This window comes from Ambystoma mexicanum, chromosome 6q, assembly GCF_040938575.1.
Source record: "Ambystoma mexicanum isolate Mex_15411 chromosome 6q, UKY_AmexF1_1, whole genome shotgun sequence".
Classification (NCBI taxonomy): Eukaryota; Metazoa; Chordata; class Amphibia; order Caudata; family Ambystomatidae; genus Ambystoma; species Ambystoma mexicanum.
Genome location: NC_090937.1, coordinates 82,709,223 through 82,727,577, shown reverse-complemented (window position 1 = coordinate 82,727,577; position 18,355 = coordinate 82,709,223).

Below are 18,355 nucleotides of genomic sequence, written 5' to 3'. Positions count from 1 at the left end.
ATGGTCGACGGTGGCCTCGCAGACAGCCTCTGCTTGTGAGGCACTGACGGTGTCGCCGCTAGCAAAGACGTGAAAATAGGCATCGACAAGGACTTCCGAATGCCTTCCTTACCTGCATCCTTCGAAGAAGGGCCATGCTTGAAAGAGAGGTAACGTCTCTCTGAAGATATACCACCCATCCGGCAGGCTTATTGTGGATGGGGAAGGTGAAGCTGAAGGAGAGCACATGTACTCTGAACTGGTACCCGGAGCGTCCCCTGTCAGATCTGCAGCATGGTGCTTGGCCTTCCTGTGGATGTCCTGTAGAGGAACATCCGCGGTGGATTTTGCCCTCTTACCTGAGGGAGAGCAATCCAAAGGACCTGGCGGGGGCCTGTGTGCGTGCCCAGAGGCTACGCCTGGAGCACTTTCTTCCTTCTGCCATGCCATAAACCTGCGATAATGGTGCTGTTTTGCCTTGGCAAGGAAACCTTGGCAGATGCCGCATTGGTCATCATGATCAGGTTGCAGGCAATAGAGGCTCGTGTGCCGGTCTTCCACATATTCAAGCCATACCGAGTGCCGAGCCTGAACAGACTCCTTGTGCCTTCCTCTTACATGGCAAGGCACAAAGTAGGTGTCAACTAGGCCTTCCGAATTTGAAAATAAGATCCAACGATGTAGTGGTCGATCTTCACCGGCAACTGAGAACCGCTGCCGGCACTGACCAACGGTCAGTGAACTAGAGAGTTTAGGAGAAAAATAGTACAATTTATCCATAGACAATTTCACCAACAGGAAAAAATAGCTTGAAAAGCAACTCTAGAGGACTTCCTGCACCGACATGCACAGTAAAAATCTGAAAATGGGCGCCAGGGGTGGGGCTTAGGGAGACGGTCGTCATTGGATGGGTGCAGTCTAACCCAGTCTCCAGTGATTGGTCAATGGGAGAAAGACAGTTGTAAAGCAAGACTGCTTTCTTTTTACTGAGGATTCCTGGCCTGATGGGGAATATTCAAGCATGTGAATCCATGTCAGATCCCATGCTGGAGAATAGGAACTGTTTCGACTAGTCTGGGAAAACATTTAAGCGTTTCATATTTTACAACTTGAGGTTTTTGGTAAGGAACATTTCTGTAGTTAGCAAGGAGAATGTTCCCAAATTTCCAGGAATTGGCCATTGATATTTTGATTCCAAAAAGACATAAAAAGCGAACAATGGAGCATATTGAGCCAAGCAAGAGTCTGTTTATGTTTTGTTGATTTAATTTTGGTTTACAGGTAGATTTTCATCTACTTGTATTAATTTGATCCCACACCAGGTTTTACTCCCTTTACTGACACTTCCTTAATTGCTTCCCCTCACAAAAATTCACCTACACTACTGCAGTAAGCTGGTTTTGGGCACTATATGAGAGGAGACTGTGTCAAGCTCCATGCTTCTCCTGTGATCGGGACACTTTTTTAAATGTTTTAAAAAATGTTTTTATTAAAGGAGAGTCACGTCTCACAAACCAACATCACAGTAATGCTTAGTGGTGGGCAAAGTCGAACCTTCAGTAGTTGGATACAACAACATCTCACTGCAAAAACAATTTTAAGGTGGTAAGGAGCAGGTAGCAGACATTAATTATGGTAGTGTTTAGCGTACAGCGTACAGCCTCGGCCCCCACCTCCCCTGCATCCAGGCAACGAGTCAGAAGGTAACACACCAGGGGGCCACATATATTTTTTGGGTGAGCCTGCGACCCACACAGTGCCCCGTACTCCCCATTCATTTCCTTTAGCCATATCAGTTCAGTCATCCAGGCCCGAGTAGTAGGGGGCACTCAGAGTGGTCCACTTCATTAATATACATCTCCGGGCCACTGTCATGCAAGTGGTCAGTAACTTTCAGCCTAGGCCTGGTACAGTAGGAAGCAATCTGAACATACAGCACAATAGTTCACAAGGCACCTCGCACCCCAGCATGCAGGAGAGAACACCTGTCACCTCCGCCCAGATATCCTGCAATTGGGGACAGGGCCACATCATGTGGAGGAAATCGGCCGGGTGCGCCTCGCACCATGGACACCCCTCACCCTTAGTGGAGTCGAAGAGGTGCAGTCGGGCCGGTGTAAGGTATACCCTGTGGAGTGTCTTGAGCTGGATCAGCCGAAAGTAGGTATTGAATGCTCCGTTGTGGGAGCACTCACACAACATTGGCCCTTGTTTGTCTGTAAAGGGGGACCCAAAATCCCTCTCCCAATGCTGTCTACACTTCAGGGCCGCCGAGGGGTAGTCTCGCTTTACCAGACTGTATATGGTTGAGACAAGTTGGCTAGCCGAGGCCGAATTAAGCAGACAGTTTAGAAGTGGCAGCGGTGGGGGTCAGGGTGCGCTCGGGAACACAGGGGACCATGCCTTGAAGGATGCATGCATGCAGTGGTATTGCAGACTGGTACTAGGTTTATCTCCCATCTTTGCCATGAACAACTCCTGGGATACAAATATTCCCTCTGGGTGCATGTCTGCCATAGTGCCTATTCCCGCCCCCCACCACTCTTGGACCAAGGCTGCATCACAAGTGGGCTGGAGGCACTCTATGATCCAGAGCTGTAGGGCCAGGTTATACGGGAAATCCACCCCAGTCTCCGAGGATTCTGTTCCATGCCTGCACTGAGCACCATTTGTCTGCCACATTCCTTGACACCAACACCCCTTGGGCTGCAAAAGGTCGTATTGAGTACTTTTCAATCCGCATGTGCGAGGAAAGTCGGTGATCCCGGCTTCCAGTAAGAAACAAAGTGCACTTGCACCACCAGATAATACAACTCCATGTCAGGTGCCCCTATTCCACCATGGTCCCATGGGAGAGTCAGCGTGTCCCATCTAATTTGCGGTGGTTTCGGATGCCACGTCAGTTTCACCAGTGGGGTCTTTAATTCATTAAAGAATATTGCTCCCGGCCACACAGGGATACCTTGGAACATATACAGTAGCTTAGGGACAACCAGCATTTTAGCAATGGACACTCGCCCCAGAAGAGTCAGTGGTAGCATACACCACTTATTTACCTTGGTTTTAAGAGCCTGTAGGTACTTCAAGTGGCTCTCTTCTAGCAACGATCGAGAGTTTCTACTGACACATACCCCTGGATACTTAGATTGTTGTTCCTACCTTCAGCCTCTAATATCCACGATCGAGAGTTTCTACTGACACATACCCCTGGATACTTAGATTGTTGTTCCTACCTTCAGCCTCTAATATCCACTGACTTGGCCGTAGCCTCATTCAGCAGGAAGAGAATGGATTTGGACCAGTTCACACAGAGGCCTCAGAACCGGCCAAAAAACACAACGTCCTGCGATAGCAGATGTAGGTCCTTGCTCGGGTCCTACAAATACAAAACTGCATCGTCCGCATATAGAGATACTTCCCTGGTCCCTCCCATTGCAGGTCTGCGTGCTAAGTGGAATTTCCTAAGCCTGGCAGCCAGGGGTTCTATTGCCAGAGCAAATAGTAACAGTGACAACAGGCCACAGAGTGCCTGCCAAACAAGACAATCCTAGCAGTTGCACCATTATAGAGCAGTCGCAGTGCTGCCAGAAACTTCTTCGGGGCCCCCACCGCCTTCAACACCTCGAAGGGATAACCCCTTTCAACAGAGTCAAACGCCTTTTCCATGTTGAGGAGAGCCGCCACTGCTTGCACCTTGGGATCTGGGATAATACAGCAAACATATGACAGAGATTTAGCGCAGTGGATCTCCCAAGAATGAACCCCGATTGATCTGTGTGTATCACACCCCGGATAAATGGAAGCAACCTACCCACCAGGACCTTGGCAAAGATTTTGGTATACAAATTAATGAGGGATGTTGGACGGTACGAGGCACGCTCCAATGGGTCCTTCCTATCTTTTAGAATCAGTGTCACCACTGCTCGCGGATCGTGGGGGGCAGTTGTCCCAAACCCAGTGCTTCTTCCCAAACCCGACCATATATTTAGCAACCTCAGGTCGTAACTCTCTGTAGAATTTCGACATTATGCCATCCGACCCGGGAGCCTTAGCTGAGGGGAGTGCACAGGCTGCAGTAAGAATGTCGTCAATCGAAATCGGTCTAGCCAGCGCCTCGATTGTCTCCGGGGCAAGCCTAGGGAGCACTGTCACCTCCAGATACTAAGCCAGATCTTTTCCAACCGTGGCACCCCGCGATTCACACCACAGTAACAAATATAGTCGAAAGGTGTCAAGAATGGCACCAGACTCCACCACCACCTACCCATCCAGCCGCTGTATCGCTGCAATATCAGAGGCCCCCCGTTCATGCGGGAACATCGCTGCCAGTAACCGACCCGGTTTGCCCTCTTCCCCATACCGGTGCGCCATCACCGGTTGGGCGTGCTAGGTATTTCAGCTCACGGTCCACCAATTCAGTAAATAGGTCTAGTAGCCCCCTCGGCCCCCGCCCAGTTACTACATCATCCGACAAGGCCATTACCATCTCCACAGACTTAATCTCATCCTCAAGCTGTGATCGGGACACTTGAGTAGCTATAGCTCTTGATTGCCAAGGTGCATTGGTTCCAGTCTTTTTACCTATTGTTACATTATTTGATATTTGTATAGTGCCTCCTGCCTGGTATGGCCTCGAAGCGCTGTGGTGGATGAACACCCTTTTGAAGACAGTGGTCTGAGCAGACATGTATTTCGAGGTGCTATACAATGCATGCAGACATTTATTACCAAATCGGTGATTAGCAGAGATGACTATGTTAAAGCAATTTTTCATTCAGCGCATACTGCATAGTCAAGAGTGCTGTGTCAGTGACTATATGACAGCTGCACCACATTTTTTGTGAGACTCGGCTGTATGGGTTGCAGCGCGAGAGGCAAGGGTGATGTAAGAAGCAGGTCAATCCCCAGGGCAACTGTCTGCAGTGAAGGGCTCTGCTGTATGTTATGGGCAGGAAACCTGCCTCGATAACTAACATGCATTTGGCATGCTATTTACATGCAGTAAAAGGCGAGATAAGACGTAGATACCACCTTAGTAAGTCCTCTTGTCCGTAAAATTGTTGTAGAGTAGAAAATGCAGGGTTCTTTCAGGCCTGATGGAGATAATGTATAGTAATTGTAATTTTTTTTTATAACGCGCTTAATCCCCAGAGGATTCTAAGTGCTTATCCAGGGATCGAACCTGTGTGGCTCCACGTCGTGCTTCCAAGGTGAGCATGTTGCCCCCTGAGCTATCCTCCTGTGTTAATAGTCATTGATGGGAATCAAGTTTGTCGTCTTTTACATTGCATGTCTCCTGGAGTGGCCAGTCTTCTAGAGAGACACCACTCGCTAATCCCTCTCAATCATCCACCTACCTTGGGCCCCTGGTAGAGAGTTCTGACCGCCTAGTCAATGTTGCTAGGTGCGGTAGGAAGGCTGATGGATGGGTTGTCTCTTATGTGGGGGCACTGAGAAATAGGGTGGAAAATGCTGACAAGGGGATGATTCTCATGTTGGGCAAGTGCGCAGTTACTGGGTGTGGGGGGGGCAGGTTTTGAGAGCTTTCCTGAAGGCGAGGTGGTCCACTGTGTGACAGATGGATACAGGGAGAGAGTACCAAATTGTGGGTGCTTGTACCGAGAAGGAGGTGCCCTCCCCTCCCCCGTACGAGTTGATTAGGTCACTGGAATTACAAGTAGAAGTGCTGTGCCCAATCTGAGGTTTATGTGCGGTCTGTAGCGAGTACATTTTTGCTGCAGGCATTCAGGCCCTTTGTTGTAAAAGGCTTGATGAGTGATACACATCGCCTTGAGAACTCTGTGGGCGGGAGAGATGTGATCTCTAGGACCTAAAGCTAGGAGGAGTCACATGGCAATATTTTGCACTTGTCAGAGGTTCTCAGCGGCCAGGCAGTAGCTCCTAAGTATAGGGTGTTGTCATAGTCTAGGCGTGAAAAGTGGACTGCAAAAATTGTGGTGAATGTGTGGGAAGGTCAGGAAAGGAAAAATGTAGCAAAAGATCCACCATATATAAAGGAAACAATTTTTTTACCACTGAGTTGATGTGATCAGGTCTGAGTCCATAATGCAACCAAGATTTTTAACTATTGGCTAAGGGAGGGTATAGGGGGCGGGGTTGGGTGAAGAGGCCGTTTCCCCCCGACATAGCACAATCTCTGTTTTGCCTGGGTTGAGCAGGTGATGATTGGCCATCATCCAGCATTCCATCTCGGAGCGGAAGGAGGAGAGTTTGGGAGAGCTAGAGGAAGGCCTATTTGAGACTTTGAAGAGGAGTTGGCTGTCAGGGTAGTTATAGCAAGATAAACCATGAGCTTGGATGAGGGCAGTCAGAAGGCTCAGGTAGAGGTTAAAGAGGAGAGGGGAGAGGCTCACCTTGTGGTACCCTGTGGGGCACTGGCAAGGGTACCAAGGAGAACAGAGGCAAATTATTGATGTGATCTGTTGGAGAGGAAGGGGGATGTCCATTTTCAGAGCTATGTCCCTGATGCCTAGAGTATGTAGCCTCTCGGTCAGGATGGAGTGGTCTATGGTGTCAAATGTTGCTGAGAGGTCGAGAAGGTTTAGGGCAGTACATCCATCTGAATCGGTGTATGTTTTTCGATTGTCCTAGATGGAAACTATTTATTATTTGTAAAGCGCTGAAACAGAGGGCCAGAGGCATGAAAGCACAGGACAAACATTTTAAAAAAATGAACGAAAATAAACCCAGCGGATCAGTACCATAGCAGGGTGAGAGCAAGAATGAGAAAGTAAAGAGAAGAGCAGTCTTCAATCCACGTTTGAAGCAGTCAAGAGAGGTCAAGAGAGGTACATGCCCTAAGATCAGGGGGTTGGGCATTCCAGCATTTGGGAGCAATATACTGAAATGCTCCCTGGTTGGCCAAGGTCAATTTATTTTATTTTATTTTTATTCGCATTTGTATAGCGCACTTGCAGCCCATGGACATCGAGGCGCTGTTACAAGTAAGTGTTGGATTCTTAATTCAGCAGATATGCATGAGACCAGAGGTCTTATGGATACAAAATTACAGGCATAGTTGCAGGTGAGGCATGATATTCATAATACAGTAACAGAATGCATTCAGGTACGTTTCATACAAAGAGCTTGGTTTTAACAGCTTTGCGGAAGGCTTGGTGGGATTCAATCATTCTGATGTGAGGTGGCAGTGCGTTCCAGTGGGTGGCGGCCCGAGTGGAAAAGCTGGCGCCGCCAGCGCGCACCTTGCGTGATTTGGGCGTGACAATCGTGTTGGAATAGCACGTTCTTAATGGTCTGGTGGCAGAATGCTTGGAGATTCTTTGGGTCAAGTATGGTGGAGCAAGTTCATGGAGGCATTTGTGGGTGAGGGCGAGTGTTTTGAAGACAATCCTCTCTTTCACCGGGAGCCAATGTGCCTGTCTTCTGACTTCTGAGATGTGGTCTTTTCTAGCGGTACCTGTGGCCGCCCTAAGTGCATTATTTTGAACTAGCTGAAGTTTGGCCAGGTTCTTGTTGGAGGTCCCAACGAGTAGGGCATTACAGTAGTCCAGCCTGGATCCAATTATTGCCCTAGCAATGGTGAGGCAATTCTGGCGTGACAGGAAAGGTCTGGCAGCGTTGAGGACTTTCGAGTAATAGGCTGAGGAGGAGGCAATAGCATTGACCTGTCTATCCATTGACAAGTCGGAGTCTAGGTAGACTCCGAGTGTCTTCACATGTTTGGAGACCTTGATGGGAATGTTATCAATAGTGAAGGAAGTGTACTGTTCACCGAGGTTCCCCAGCGTGGAAGGTGCTCCTATGAGGAGGAGTTCGGTTTTTTCACTATTAAGGCATAGCCAGTTATCTGCCATCCATGATTGGATAGTGGAGTAGATGGTGGTAAGAGTTTTTGTATCCGCCAAGTAATCGCCTGTGAGTGGGATGAGGACCTGGGTGTCATCCGCATAGTTTGTATACGAGATGCCCAGGGAGTCAAGGATGCTGAACAGTGGCCTCGTGAAGAGGTTGTAAAGCGTGGGCGCGATACATGAACCCTGAGGCACACCGCAGGTGATGTGGCTAGGGGTGGCACAGGCTGAGTCGGAGAAGACTTTCATGGCCCTTTCTTGGAGGAAGGAGGTAATCCATTCGCAGGCTTTGGGGGAAAAGTTAGCTTGGGTAGCTAAATGGCGACACAAGCTGTTGTGGTCCACCAGGTCAAAGGCGGCGGATAGATCCAGGAGCAGAAGGAGAGCAGGTTTCCCTGCGTCTCTTAGATCGTCCATTTGGTTCTTTAGGTCCAAGAGAGCCGTTTCGGTACCGTGTCATGGGCGGAAGCCAGATTGCCGCAGGCCGAGGAGACGGTTTTCTTCAAGGAACTTTTGGACTTGCAGGTAAGCTGCTTTGTCCAGGATTTTCAGCAGGAAGGGTACAGTGGTGATAGGTCGATAGTTCCCAGGGATCGTGGGGTCCAGCGACGGTTTTTTGAGGAGTGGGCGTACCCAGGCCTCCTTAAGTCCCGTTCGAACGTGGTAGGACTGGAAGGATGAATTAATGAATGCTGTGAGAAATGGAGCTAGGATCTGTGCTGAGTCTTTAATGAGACTAGCTGGACAAGCATCTCCCTTACAGTTGGAAGGTTTGATGGACTTGAGCAGGGCGATGACCTCGTGCTCAGTAATATCTTTGAAGTCAAAAGATGGAGAGGGATTAGTGGTGGAGGGTGTGGTGGGTTGACTATGCAGGTTAGTTATGAGGCGGGAAAGGGCTTTTTGGTGGCCACGAATTTTAGTTTGAAGAGTGTTAAGCTTGTCAAGCATTGCGGATTGAATGCTATTGCACCAGTTGTCATCCTTGATGAGAGCGGGAGGAGGAGAGGATGGTTTTTCCAGTTCCCTGAATATGGTGAAGATTTCCTTTGACCCCGATTTGGCGTCATAGATCCTGGCATTGAAGGAGGCAGCTTTAGCTAGGGTGATGTTAGTTTTGTAGGATTTAGAGATGGCTTTGAACGCATTTTTGGTGGTTTCTGAAGGGTTAGCTTTCCAGGTGGAGAGGGCAGTCCTCTTTTGCGCGCGTTGTTCAAGGAGTTCTTTGGAGAACCATGAGTTAGCGTGTTTGGTTTTCTTGGCTTTTTTGAGGGTCAGTGGCGCAACGGAGTCAACTGCTTGGGTGATGACTTCTTTGAAAGTGTTGGCTAGGGTTTCTGGGTTATTGGAGAATGGGGCCTGCAAGGCCGGGTTGCGGAGGTAGGGTGCTAAATTCTCGACTGTGAGCTGGCGGGAGCTCCTGGCGAGAGTAGCTGGGCAAGGTGCTGGAGGTGAGTTGGTCTCTTTTTTGGTGCGAAGGTTGAATTGGATGTAATGGTGGTCAGACCATGGGATGGGCGTGTTTTCCGTGACAAGTAGTGAGCAGCTATGTTGACTGATCCAGTCGAGGGTGCGCCCTTTGATGTGGGTGGAGTCAGAGACAGATTGCGCAAAGCCCCGGGTGGATAGGGCGTTCTTGAGGGTTTTGGCATGGGGGTCCTTGGGGTCATTGAGCCCCAGGTTGAAGTCGCCCAGGAGTATGACCTGGGAAGTCTTTTTGATGTTGTTGGACAGTGCGAAGATGATGGTGTCATGAAAGTCAGTGCAAGGACCCGGAGGTCTGTAGACAATGTGCACAGTTATGGTGCAGTTAGGCGAAACATAAATTTTGAGTGGGAGGTAGTCACTATTGTGGTCAAGTTGCCCTGCCATTTCCCTAATAGCAAAGGATTCCCTGGCAATGAGGGCCACGCCACCACCTCTCTGAGAGGTGCGGTCCTTCCTGAAAATGGAGTACCCAGACGGAATAGCCAGAGATAGTGCCGGGCCTGAACTTTCATTGAGCCAGGTTTCCGTGAGGAATAGGAGGTCAAGATTGTCATTAATGATCAGGTCGTTGATGTCGAGGGCGTGGGCAGGTACGGAGCGAGCGTTGAGCAGGGCGCAACTAAGGGTGTGGACCGTTGAAGGTGTGGTGGAGGTGGGTGGTCTGGGGGGGGGTAGTGGGTGGGTCAGGGATAGGGGGTAGTATGTTATTGGACTTGGTCGTGGTGTCAGCACTAGGCATAACAGGCAGTGCAGAAACAATATTGGGCATAGGGGCAGCAGTATCAGCAGTGTCAACAATATCAACATTTGGCATGGGAGCATCACAAGGCATAACAGGCGGTACATAATCCACATGAGGTATAAGTGCAGCAGAGACAGTAGTGGCAACATTGGGCTTGTAAGCATCACTTGGCCTGGGCGTGGATGGTAGTTCCGCGACAGTGTTAGTAATGGGCCTTTTGATTTGGGCGCCTGATGAGTTTGGGCGGAGATGAGGTGCAATGGCTTCAGTGTACAGTGGTGCCATGGTGCAGGCAGGCCTGTGGGGCACAAGAGTGTCATCCGGGTAGGTCGGGTTAAAGTTGTGCCTGCGTGACGGCGGCAAACATCTGAGACCTACCTTTAGGTTACGGTCAACAATATTCGGGTTGTAGGTGATAGAGGGGCGGGTGCGCGACCGGAGTCGTGCGTTTCTGAAGCTGCACGGTACTGTGCACAAAGTAGTAGGGAGGGCCTTCCCCCATGATGGGGGGGGCAAGCAAATATTAAGGCAAGTGGCCTTACTTTGTGTGGGGCAGCATAATAGCGCCTTGCGCGCCGTCGAGCAGCGGAGAGCTGCAGAGAGCGGCGTCGGCCTTTGCCAACGGCCTTCGCCAGACTGCGGCTTCGCCTGCCGGTCTGCCTCCTCTCCCTTTAAGGCAGGAGAGGAGGGGCTGGCGGGCGCGGCAGGCAGATCAGCTGTGCTGTGACCAGCTGTGCTGAGTCGCGCTGTGTGGGAGGGGCTCTGCTCCTCCAAGTGCATCGCGGGCCGGGCCGCGTGCATCCCAATGGCGGCGGGGTGGGGGCTGCAGCTGTGGTTCCTGGGGGGGTTCCTGGCGTGAGGCCCTCGCAGCGGAGCTGCAGAGAGCGGCGTCGGCCTTTGCCAACGGCCTTCGCCAGACTGCGGCTTCGCCTGCCGGTCTGCCTCCTCTCCCTTTAAGGCAGGAGAGGAGGGGCTGGCGGGCGCGGCAGGCAGATCAGCTGTGCTGTGACCAGCTGTGCGGAGTCGCGCTGTGTGGGAGGGGCTCTGCTCCTCCAAGTGCATCGCGGGCCGGGCCGCGTGCATCCCAATGGCGGCGGGGTGGGGGCTGCAGCTGTGGTTCCTGGGGGGGTTCCTGGCGTGAGGCCCTCGCAGCGGAGCTGCAGAGAGCGGCGTCGGCCTTTGCCAACGGCCTTCGCCAGACTGCGGCTTCGCCTGCCGGTCTGCCTCCTCTCCCTTTAAGGCAGGAGAGGAGGGGCTGGCGGGCGCGGCAGGCAGATCAGCTGTGCTGTGACCAGCTGTGCGGAGCACAGACAGAAGGTGGGAGTTATTAGATCACAGAACTCTATGATCCAGCTACCAAGACAGTCTATTTGGTAGGTAAACTGGGCTATGGCCATATTGCCTTATGTGTTAAGGAGAGCAGGCGAAAGGTGAGCCTGGCATCAACTGGAAGCCAGTGAAGCTATTTCCTGGCTTCTGAGATGTGAGCTTTTTTGCCTAACCTACTGCATCAGCTCTGTTTTAAGAGTCCTTACAATCTAGAGCATAGTCCAATATCAATGACTGGATCAAAGAGAAGACAAAGTTGATGGTCTGTGTCTTAAGCAGGGTCGCCTGAAAGAGGTATAAGGCACTGGGTATCGTCAGCATACTTTAGTGGCATCGAACAGGTCGAATAATGGCTTTGTACAGATGTGATAAAGGGAGGGGATAGGCAGGATTCCTGAGGAACCCCGCAGGTCACCACAAATTCATCCGCAATAGCTTCAGCACAAAGAACTGGCAGAGCTGCCTGAGAGAAGAGAAAAGACAACTCAGTCAGCGGCGACAGATGAAAAAGAGGCAGAGTGTACAAGGCTATTGACCAGTAAAGTGTGATCCACAAGGTCAAATGCAGCAGATAAGTCAATGAGAATAAGGAGGTTGGTGCAACCATTCTTCAATATCTGTAAAATAGGGGCCTTGAGATCAAGCAGAGCCATTTCAGTGCTATGAGCAGTGCGGAAGCCAGATTGCCGTAGGCCAAGGATGTCGTTCTGGGCAAGAAATTCTTGTAATTGAATGTAGGCAGCCCATTTCAGAATCTTGAGAAGGAAAGGGACATTGGTGATGGGTCTGTAATTAGATGGGATGTTAGGATCCAGTGAAGATTTATTTAGCAGGGGAGAACTCCACACCTGCCTAATACAAGGAGGAACAGAGCTTTCAGAGAAAGTGCGGTTGATTAATTTAGTAACAAGTGGGATGAGTTGTGATACACAAGCTTTCACCACCATTGCAGGACAAAGGTCACCTTTGCAGGGAGTGGGCTTTAGGTGGCCTAAAATTTGTTACCTCAAACTCTGTAACTGTCCTGAACTCAAAAAGGGTTGAGATGTCAACATCCCTCAAAGTATCAACTCCCTGTGCTACTCTGTTCAGACACATACTTGCTGCCAATGCTTTCCTGGATCTTCCCAATCTTATTTTCCAGGGTGTCTTGAATGGTCATACACCATGCTTTGTCTTTGACAATTTCTGACGTTGATGGACAGGGATTCTCCAACTCCTTCGGTATTTTAAAAAGTTCTTTGGTGTTCACGTTAGCGTTCTCAACCCTATCACCATAAAAGGATTTTTTTTTGCCTGGATGATAGTGGATTTATAGATCGTAGCTATGCGACTGTAGGTGTCTTTGGTCTCCACAGAACCCACTTTGTGCCAGGTGTTAAAGGCTTTACGTTTAGCTACTTTAAGATCATGAATTCCTAAGGCGTACCACGACTACTCTGGGTTTTTTAACGGGGCAACCTGGTTAACTGCTTCAGTATGCGTGGCTTGATAGACCATAGCAAGGTCAGCAGCAGTGTTGGAAGTGATTAATTCATCCAAAATGGATCGCAAAAAAGGTGCTATGGATTGGAGAGTTAGCTTACACATATTCCTAGATGTAATAGTTCTCTCTAATTTTAACTTTTTATGTTGGGACAAGCATAGACTGTTAATGTGGATGAGACTGTGGTCTGACCAGGGGCAAGGTACAAGCTCTAAAATAGATACTGAAACATTATCGCTGGCAACCAAGTCCAGATGTCTTACCTCTCATATGAGCTGTGTCCACAACATGACTTATGGAGCCCAAATCATTTAACAATAATTTGACAGCTGTAACCGATGGATCAGAGCGATCAGCCAGACATAAATTAAAATCTCCCGAGATCACAAATGTGGAGGCTGGTTTGGCATGATCGGGTCGCAAAATTGTGAGTGAAACTCTGGCATGGCCACAGGTGGCGGATATAACAGCATGGTTTAATGGTGGTATTGGGTCAGTTAAGATCTTGGCACGTAGAGTATCACATCCTACATGCCCCTGTACGTCGACCTTATGAATCACAATAGATGATTTATATATCAAGGCAATGCCGCCTGCTCTGCCTGTCGGTCGGTCTGTCTACTCTAAGCATTTTGTAACCAGGTAGAATGGATAAAAAGAGCCGGGTCAGCTGAGTCATGAAGCCATCGTCGCATGTTTGACAGAGCGACTATTCAACAACACACAATAAAGACAATCAGCCAGGGTTTGAGCAGCGCAGTTGGAAGGGATCAGATTATGCATGTTGCCCAAGGTCACAGAGCCCTTATATTGTGAGCATACATCGTCCTTAGCCCAAATAGTTCCATCTGATATCAGGTGGCACAAAGGTTGCATACGAATGTTATCCTTCAGGATGAGTGTTACATTTGATTGTTTATTGGGCAATCTGAGCGTCAGCTGTTCCTTTCCCAGCTGCATCCCAGGAGGGCGCCACATCACCCCTTTCAGAATTAGCAACCAACTGAGTAAGTATGTGCCGTCTGCGAGAGATCAGGGTAGAATTCTCTCTGGGCAGAGAAGGAATAGGCACAGTAATGGTGGTGATGGTTGCTAAGTCGGCAAAGGAAGTATTTACAGAACTCGCCATGTCTGTGGCATTATAAGGACCAGGAGAAGGAGACTGTGCTAAGCAGTCTAAGCTTAAGGATGTATCAAAATAATTAACTGCCTTTGCAGCAGGCGAGGTCACAGATGTATGCACCCCTTTATCGTGTGGTGTGTCCCTTAGTAAAAGATCGGAGATGTTTTTTGTTCCGTTGCTTGGTCTGTGACTAGTGACAGTGGGATACGATTATGGGCTCTAAGCCCATCACGAGAAAGCGGTCGAGAATAGCCGATTCCCCTTTAGATTTTAAAACAGATGGAGCTCCCAAGAGAGAGCTAGGCAAAATATGTTGTCAATGCCAGAGGAACAAAATTACAACCACAGGGAATGCTGAGCGCAACGCTTGGAAAGAATACATCTTACCACAGGCAATAAGCACAGTACAATAAAGTCAGCAAGCAGTACCAAACCAGTCACTAACCGGCTAAAACACACCGGCCCTAACGCACGTGCAATGAAAGTTTTAAGGTGCAAGAGTGCCTGGGTAGTGTGGTCCTAGCTACACGTAAATAATCTCCAAGTATGATTCTGTTGCTCCAAATGGCCTGAAGCCTGATTAAGCCGCGTCTAGGATCTTGTTGGATTCTGAAAAGAGGCATAGTTGCGAGTAAGCCGCTCAGTCAGCTAGTTTGGCTATTAAGCTGTTTTTCAGGATGGGTCTGTAGATGGACGGGTCAACAGGGTCTAGGGAGGCCTTTTTAAAGAGGGGCTTGGTGAAGGTCTTAAATTCTGCTGGGAAGATGCCAGAAGTCAGTGTAGAGTTGATGCTGCATCATGCGAGATTGCGTGGGGAGCAGGCGTCTCCCAGAGAGCCTGATGTGCGGCTAGTGATAGTAGTTTGAGGAGTTCTGGTGGCAGGTAGGAGCAGAGAGGAGCTGACAAGTGGAAGGGGAAGTCAAGGTGCTATTACTGGGGGCGAGATGGCACTAGGGGGTGAAAGGGTAGGGTGTTAGGGAGAACTTTCATTTCTGTGCTAATTTCCTCCTAATTTCCTCCCACCTTAGAGACTCCAAGCTCTTTTGCTGGACTTAGGACTATTTACTTTTAACTCCTGAGTGAGTGGGACCTTTTTCTCACTCCATCATGTGTTTTTCGCCGATTAGGATTTCATGTTTTCACTGTTTTTGGAGTCTGACAAACTCCACAGGCATCTGCTTTTTGTATAGTGACACAACACCCTCAGTGCAGTGTCACTGAGAAGTCCCTTGGATGTCTGTTAAGGTTTAAATACCTTTTCCTGGGTGAACTACTGTTCCCAAGAATAGTAAGGGGAAACTGATCTTACTTACCTTTTTACTTTGTAGGTCCAGCACACACAATCTTATGTGGAGTGCTGGGGGTGTTACCTAGTAGCCCCCTATACCTTCTCATGTAACATTTTGTGTTACCCTCACTACTTTAAATGGCTGGTGGCAGTGGTTTATTTATTACTACCATTGTGTTTTATTTAACCGTAGGCTGAACCCTCAGCTGCAGCACAGCACACAGTGTGTCTGGTGGGACAGGAAGTAAGGGAGGGTCCTGAAACTCCACTCTCCTTTGTCTCTAGGTGTGCCTGATCGAAACCAGTCATGATTGGCCGGCTGGCTGTCCGGGAAGGACAGCCACCCTGCTGTGCGATTGCCAAACTAGGACTTTGAATGAATGAGAACAAGCTTAAAAGGCGTGGTTCTTGGGGCTACAGGCAGAGTCGACCACTGGAAGAAACATCCAAAGACGAAATTGTGAAGGGAAGCCCGCTGCAACCTCCTTGACCTTGAATTGTCCAGTGAAGCATTGCTGCTGTGCGGACCTCCTTTTTCACCTCGACAGAGAAGCACCGGACGGAACGACTTCTCCCCTTGGGCTGGTGGGACTAACAAGCCTGTGACGAACTCCACTTTGGCGCAATCCCCGACTTACTGTGCTTCTCCAGTCTTGCAGAAGCCCAATGCCACGGGTCAAGTGTCCATAACCGAGTGCAACATTGTCCGCGGAACGCATCCGGCCAAAAGCTCCAGGAGCCTCCTAATGTAACTCCAGAAGCCGGAAATCTTGATCCAGAGTCCCCTCACCAGAGTCCAGGACAAAGGGAGCAAGGAAAGTCCAACCAGAGATATTCATTCTGCATCAATGCTGTTTGCGAGGCGCTGAAACCCTGAAGGGCTGCTGAATCGAAGAGAGCCCGTAGCTGCCAAAGTTCTTCCAGAGTACTGCTGCAGGAGCCCTCCAGATACCCTCCCTCTTGTCCCCATGGCTGAGGCCCAGGAACCAGGGTCTGCTTGTCTGTAGCAAGACGGAATGCAGCTGGACAACTTTTCGTCAAACCAGAGGTACTTTTCAGGCTTGTGGGTACTTACTTGCTTGCCTTAAGTCATGCTTTCTCGCTTGTGAATTGCACTTGCTTAGCTTTTCGAGTTGACTACAACTCCCCTTGCACAAGCCTAACAGCTTGTGCTCCTTCAGTGATTTTCTTGAACTAACTTTGTGAAAGACTGTATCCAAGAAGTGAATCAGAACTATAGACTTTGTTCAATTGACTTTGGCTGTCCTGGCTCCCTAACGGCACCCTTCTGAATCCATTGGCTTTGGCATTGCTTGTCCCTCAGTAATTTGTTGAACACTTTTACTGATGGGAAAGGCTTACCTAGATTTCATTGGCGGATCCAAATTGTCTTTATTTTATGTTATTCGGCATTTATACAGCGCTCTATATATCATTGGTATGACCTCAAAACGCTTGTGGGTTGAACGGGAGTCCACGTCAGTCAAGAGAGTAGTGTGCTTTAGAGTGCTTGGGTGCACTCAATATGTGAGCAACTGATGCGATTGGTTGATGGTAGCTGCTACCTTACTTTAGGTGTGTTGGTACTGAGAGATCTGTTGAATGTGTGCAGTCTGGTGGTTGGTCTGAGACTGTATTCTGGCGGTATAAACCTGTGTTGGACGTTTATGTGTACAGCTGGGCAGATTTATTTCATGGGGTGTAGCTGCATTCTAGTAGGATGTGGGGGTGTTCATGGAGTATTGTTCCTATGTGAGCATCTAAGCCGAAATTGATCGGAGTGTAGCTGCGCTCTATTGTGTGTTGGTGTAGAGTAGAGAGTGAGCATAGTGATAGGAGAGATGAGTGTCTGGAATGGATGTTTTATTCTTAGGAGCCCACTGTTCTGGATTACATTCATGTGCTTCGCGGTAGCAGTGCTCAGTGGCCCTAGATGGTCTTAATCATGTTAACGGAAAGAGCCAGGTTTCTAGAGCTTTGTGGAAGGCCATGTTGTCTTGGTTGTGTCGGATGTTTGGAGGGGTTGGGGGGTGAGTTCCACAGTCTTGGAGCCAGGGTTGAGAAGATGGATCATCCAATCCTGGCTGAATTGGAGGTTGGAATCACTATTAAGAGGGCAGTGCTTGATCTTAGGGTGTGTCACCGTGCGCGAAGGAAATTACAAGTTACTCACCGTAATGACTAACGTACTCTTAGTCCATAGTCCCCTTTACCCCATACTGCATGGGCGTCCGGACAGGGGCAGGAGACAGAACATTTTTCACCAGAAAAAGCCTGCTTCCCCTTTAAAATTTCAAGGCGCGTGGGGGTGCAGCCCAGGTAGCATGCGCTGCCCTGACTCCACCCTCCAGCGCCCCATCTCAGTCCCCATTGACGCATTGACAATAGATTTAACATTGCCCAATGACACCAGTGAGATTGGTGGGACGTATGGAGGAAAGGGGACTATGGACTAAAAGTATGTTAGTCACTACGGTGAGTAACTTATAATTACTCTTACGTCCCGTACCCTTTCATCCTTACTGAACAACCGTACCCTAAATTCAGACACAAGCTTATTAATTGGTTGCGGGCCAATGACACATAACTTGACTAACACCCCACTCACCCCCACCTTGACCCTTACCATATTTCCGGCTTATGTATCTCGCCACACCAAGATAGCAGAGTATGCATTCCCACCTTCCTAGCCCATATGTGATACTTAGACTTATAGCCTTACCTATAAACCTGAGTATATACACCCACCTGTTAGACAGCCTTGCTAGAGTGTTCCGGACTTTTCCGAGTAATGCCATGTGCCTTAACATATGTTTTGTACATATTCTTGCATATATATATTTCTTCCTTCCTCCTTTTTATTATTTGTTTTGCCTATGTGTTCTATATACTCATGCCAATTATTGTAATAAGCTGAAGATTTCTTGTATGCTGCTGCGCCCGGCTACCCAAGGGTTTGGTGCGCATTACCAAATAAACAAACAAACAAACAAAGCATGGGCCATTACAACTGAATGTAGCCTCAGAGTGGAGAGGAGACCCTCCTTAAGCAAATAACTTCCTGAGAACCGCCTCTCTGAAAGCCACG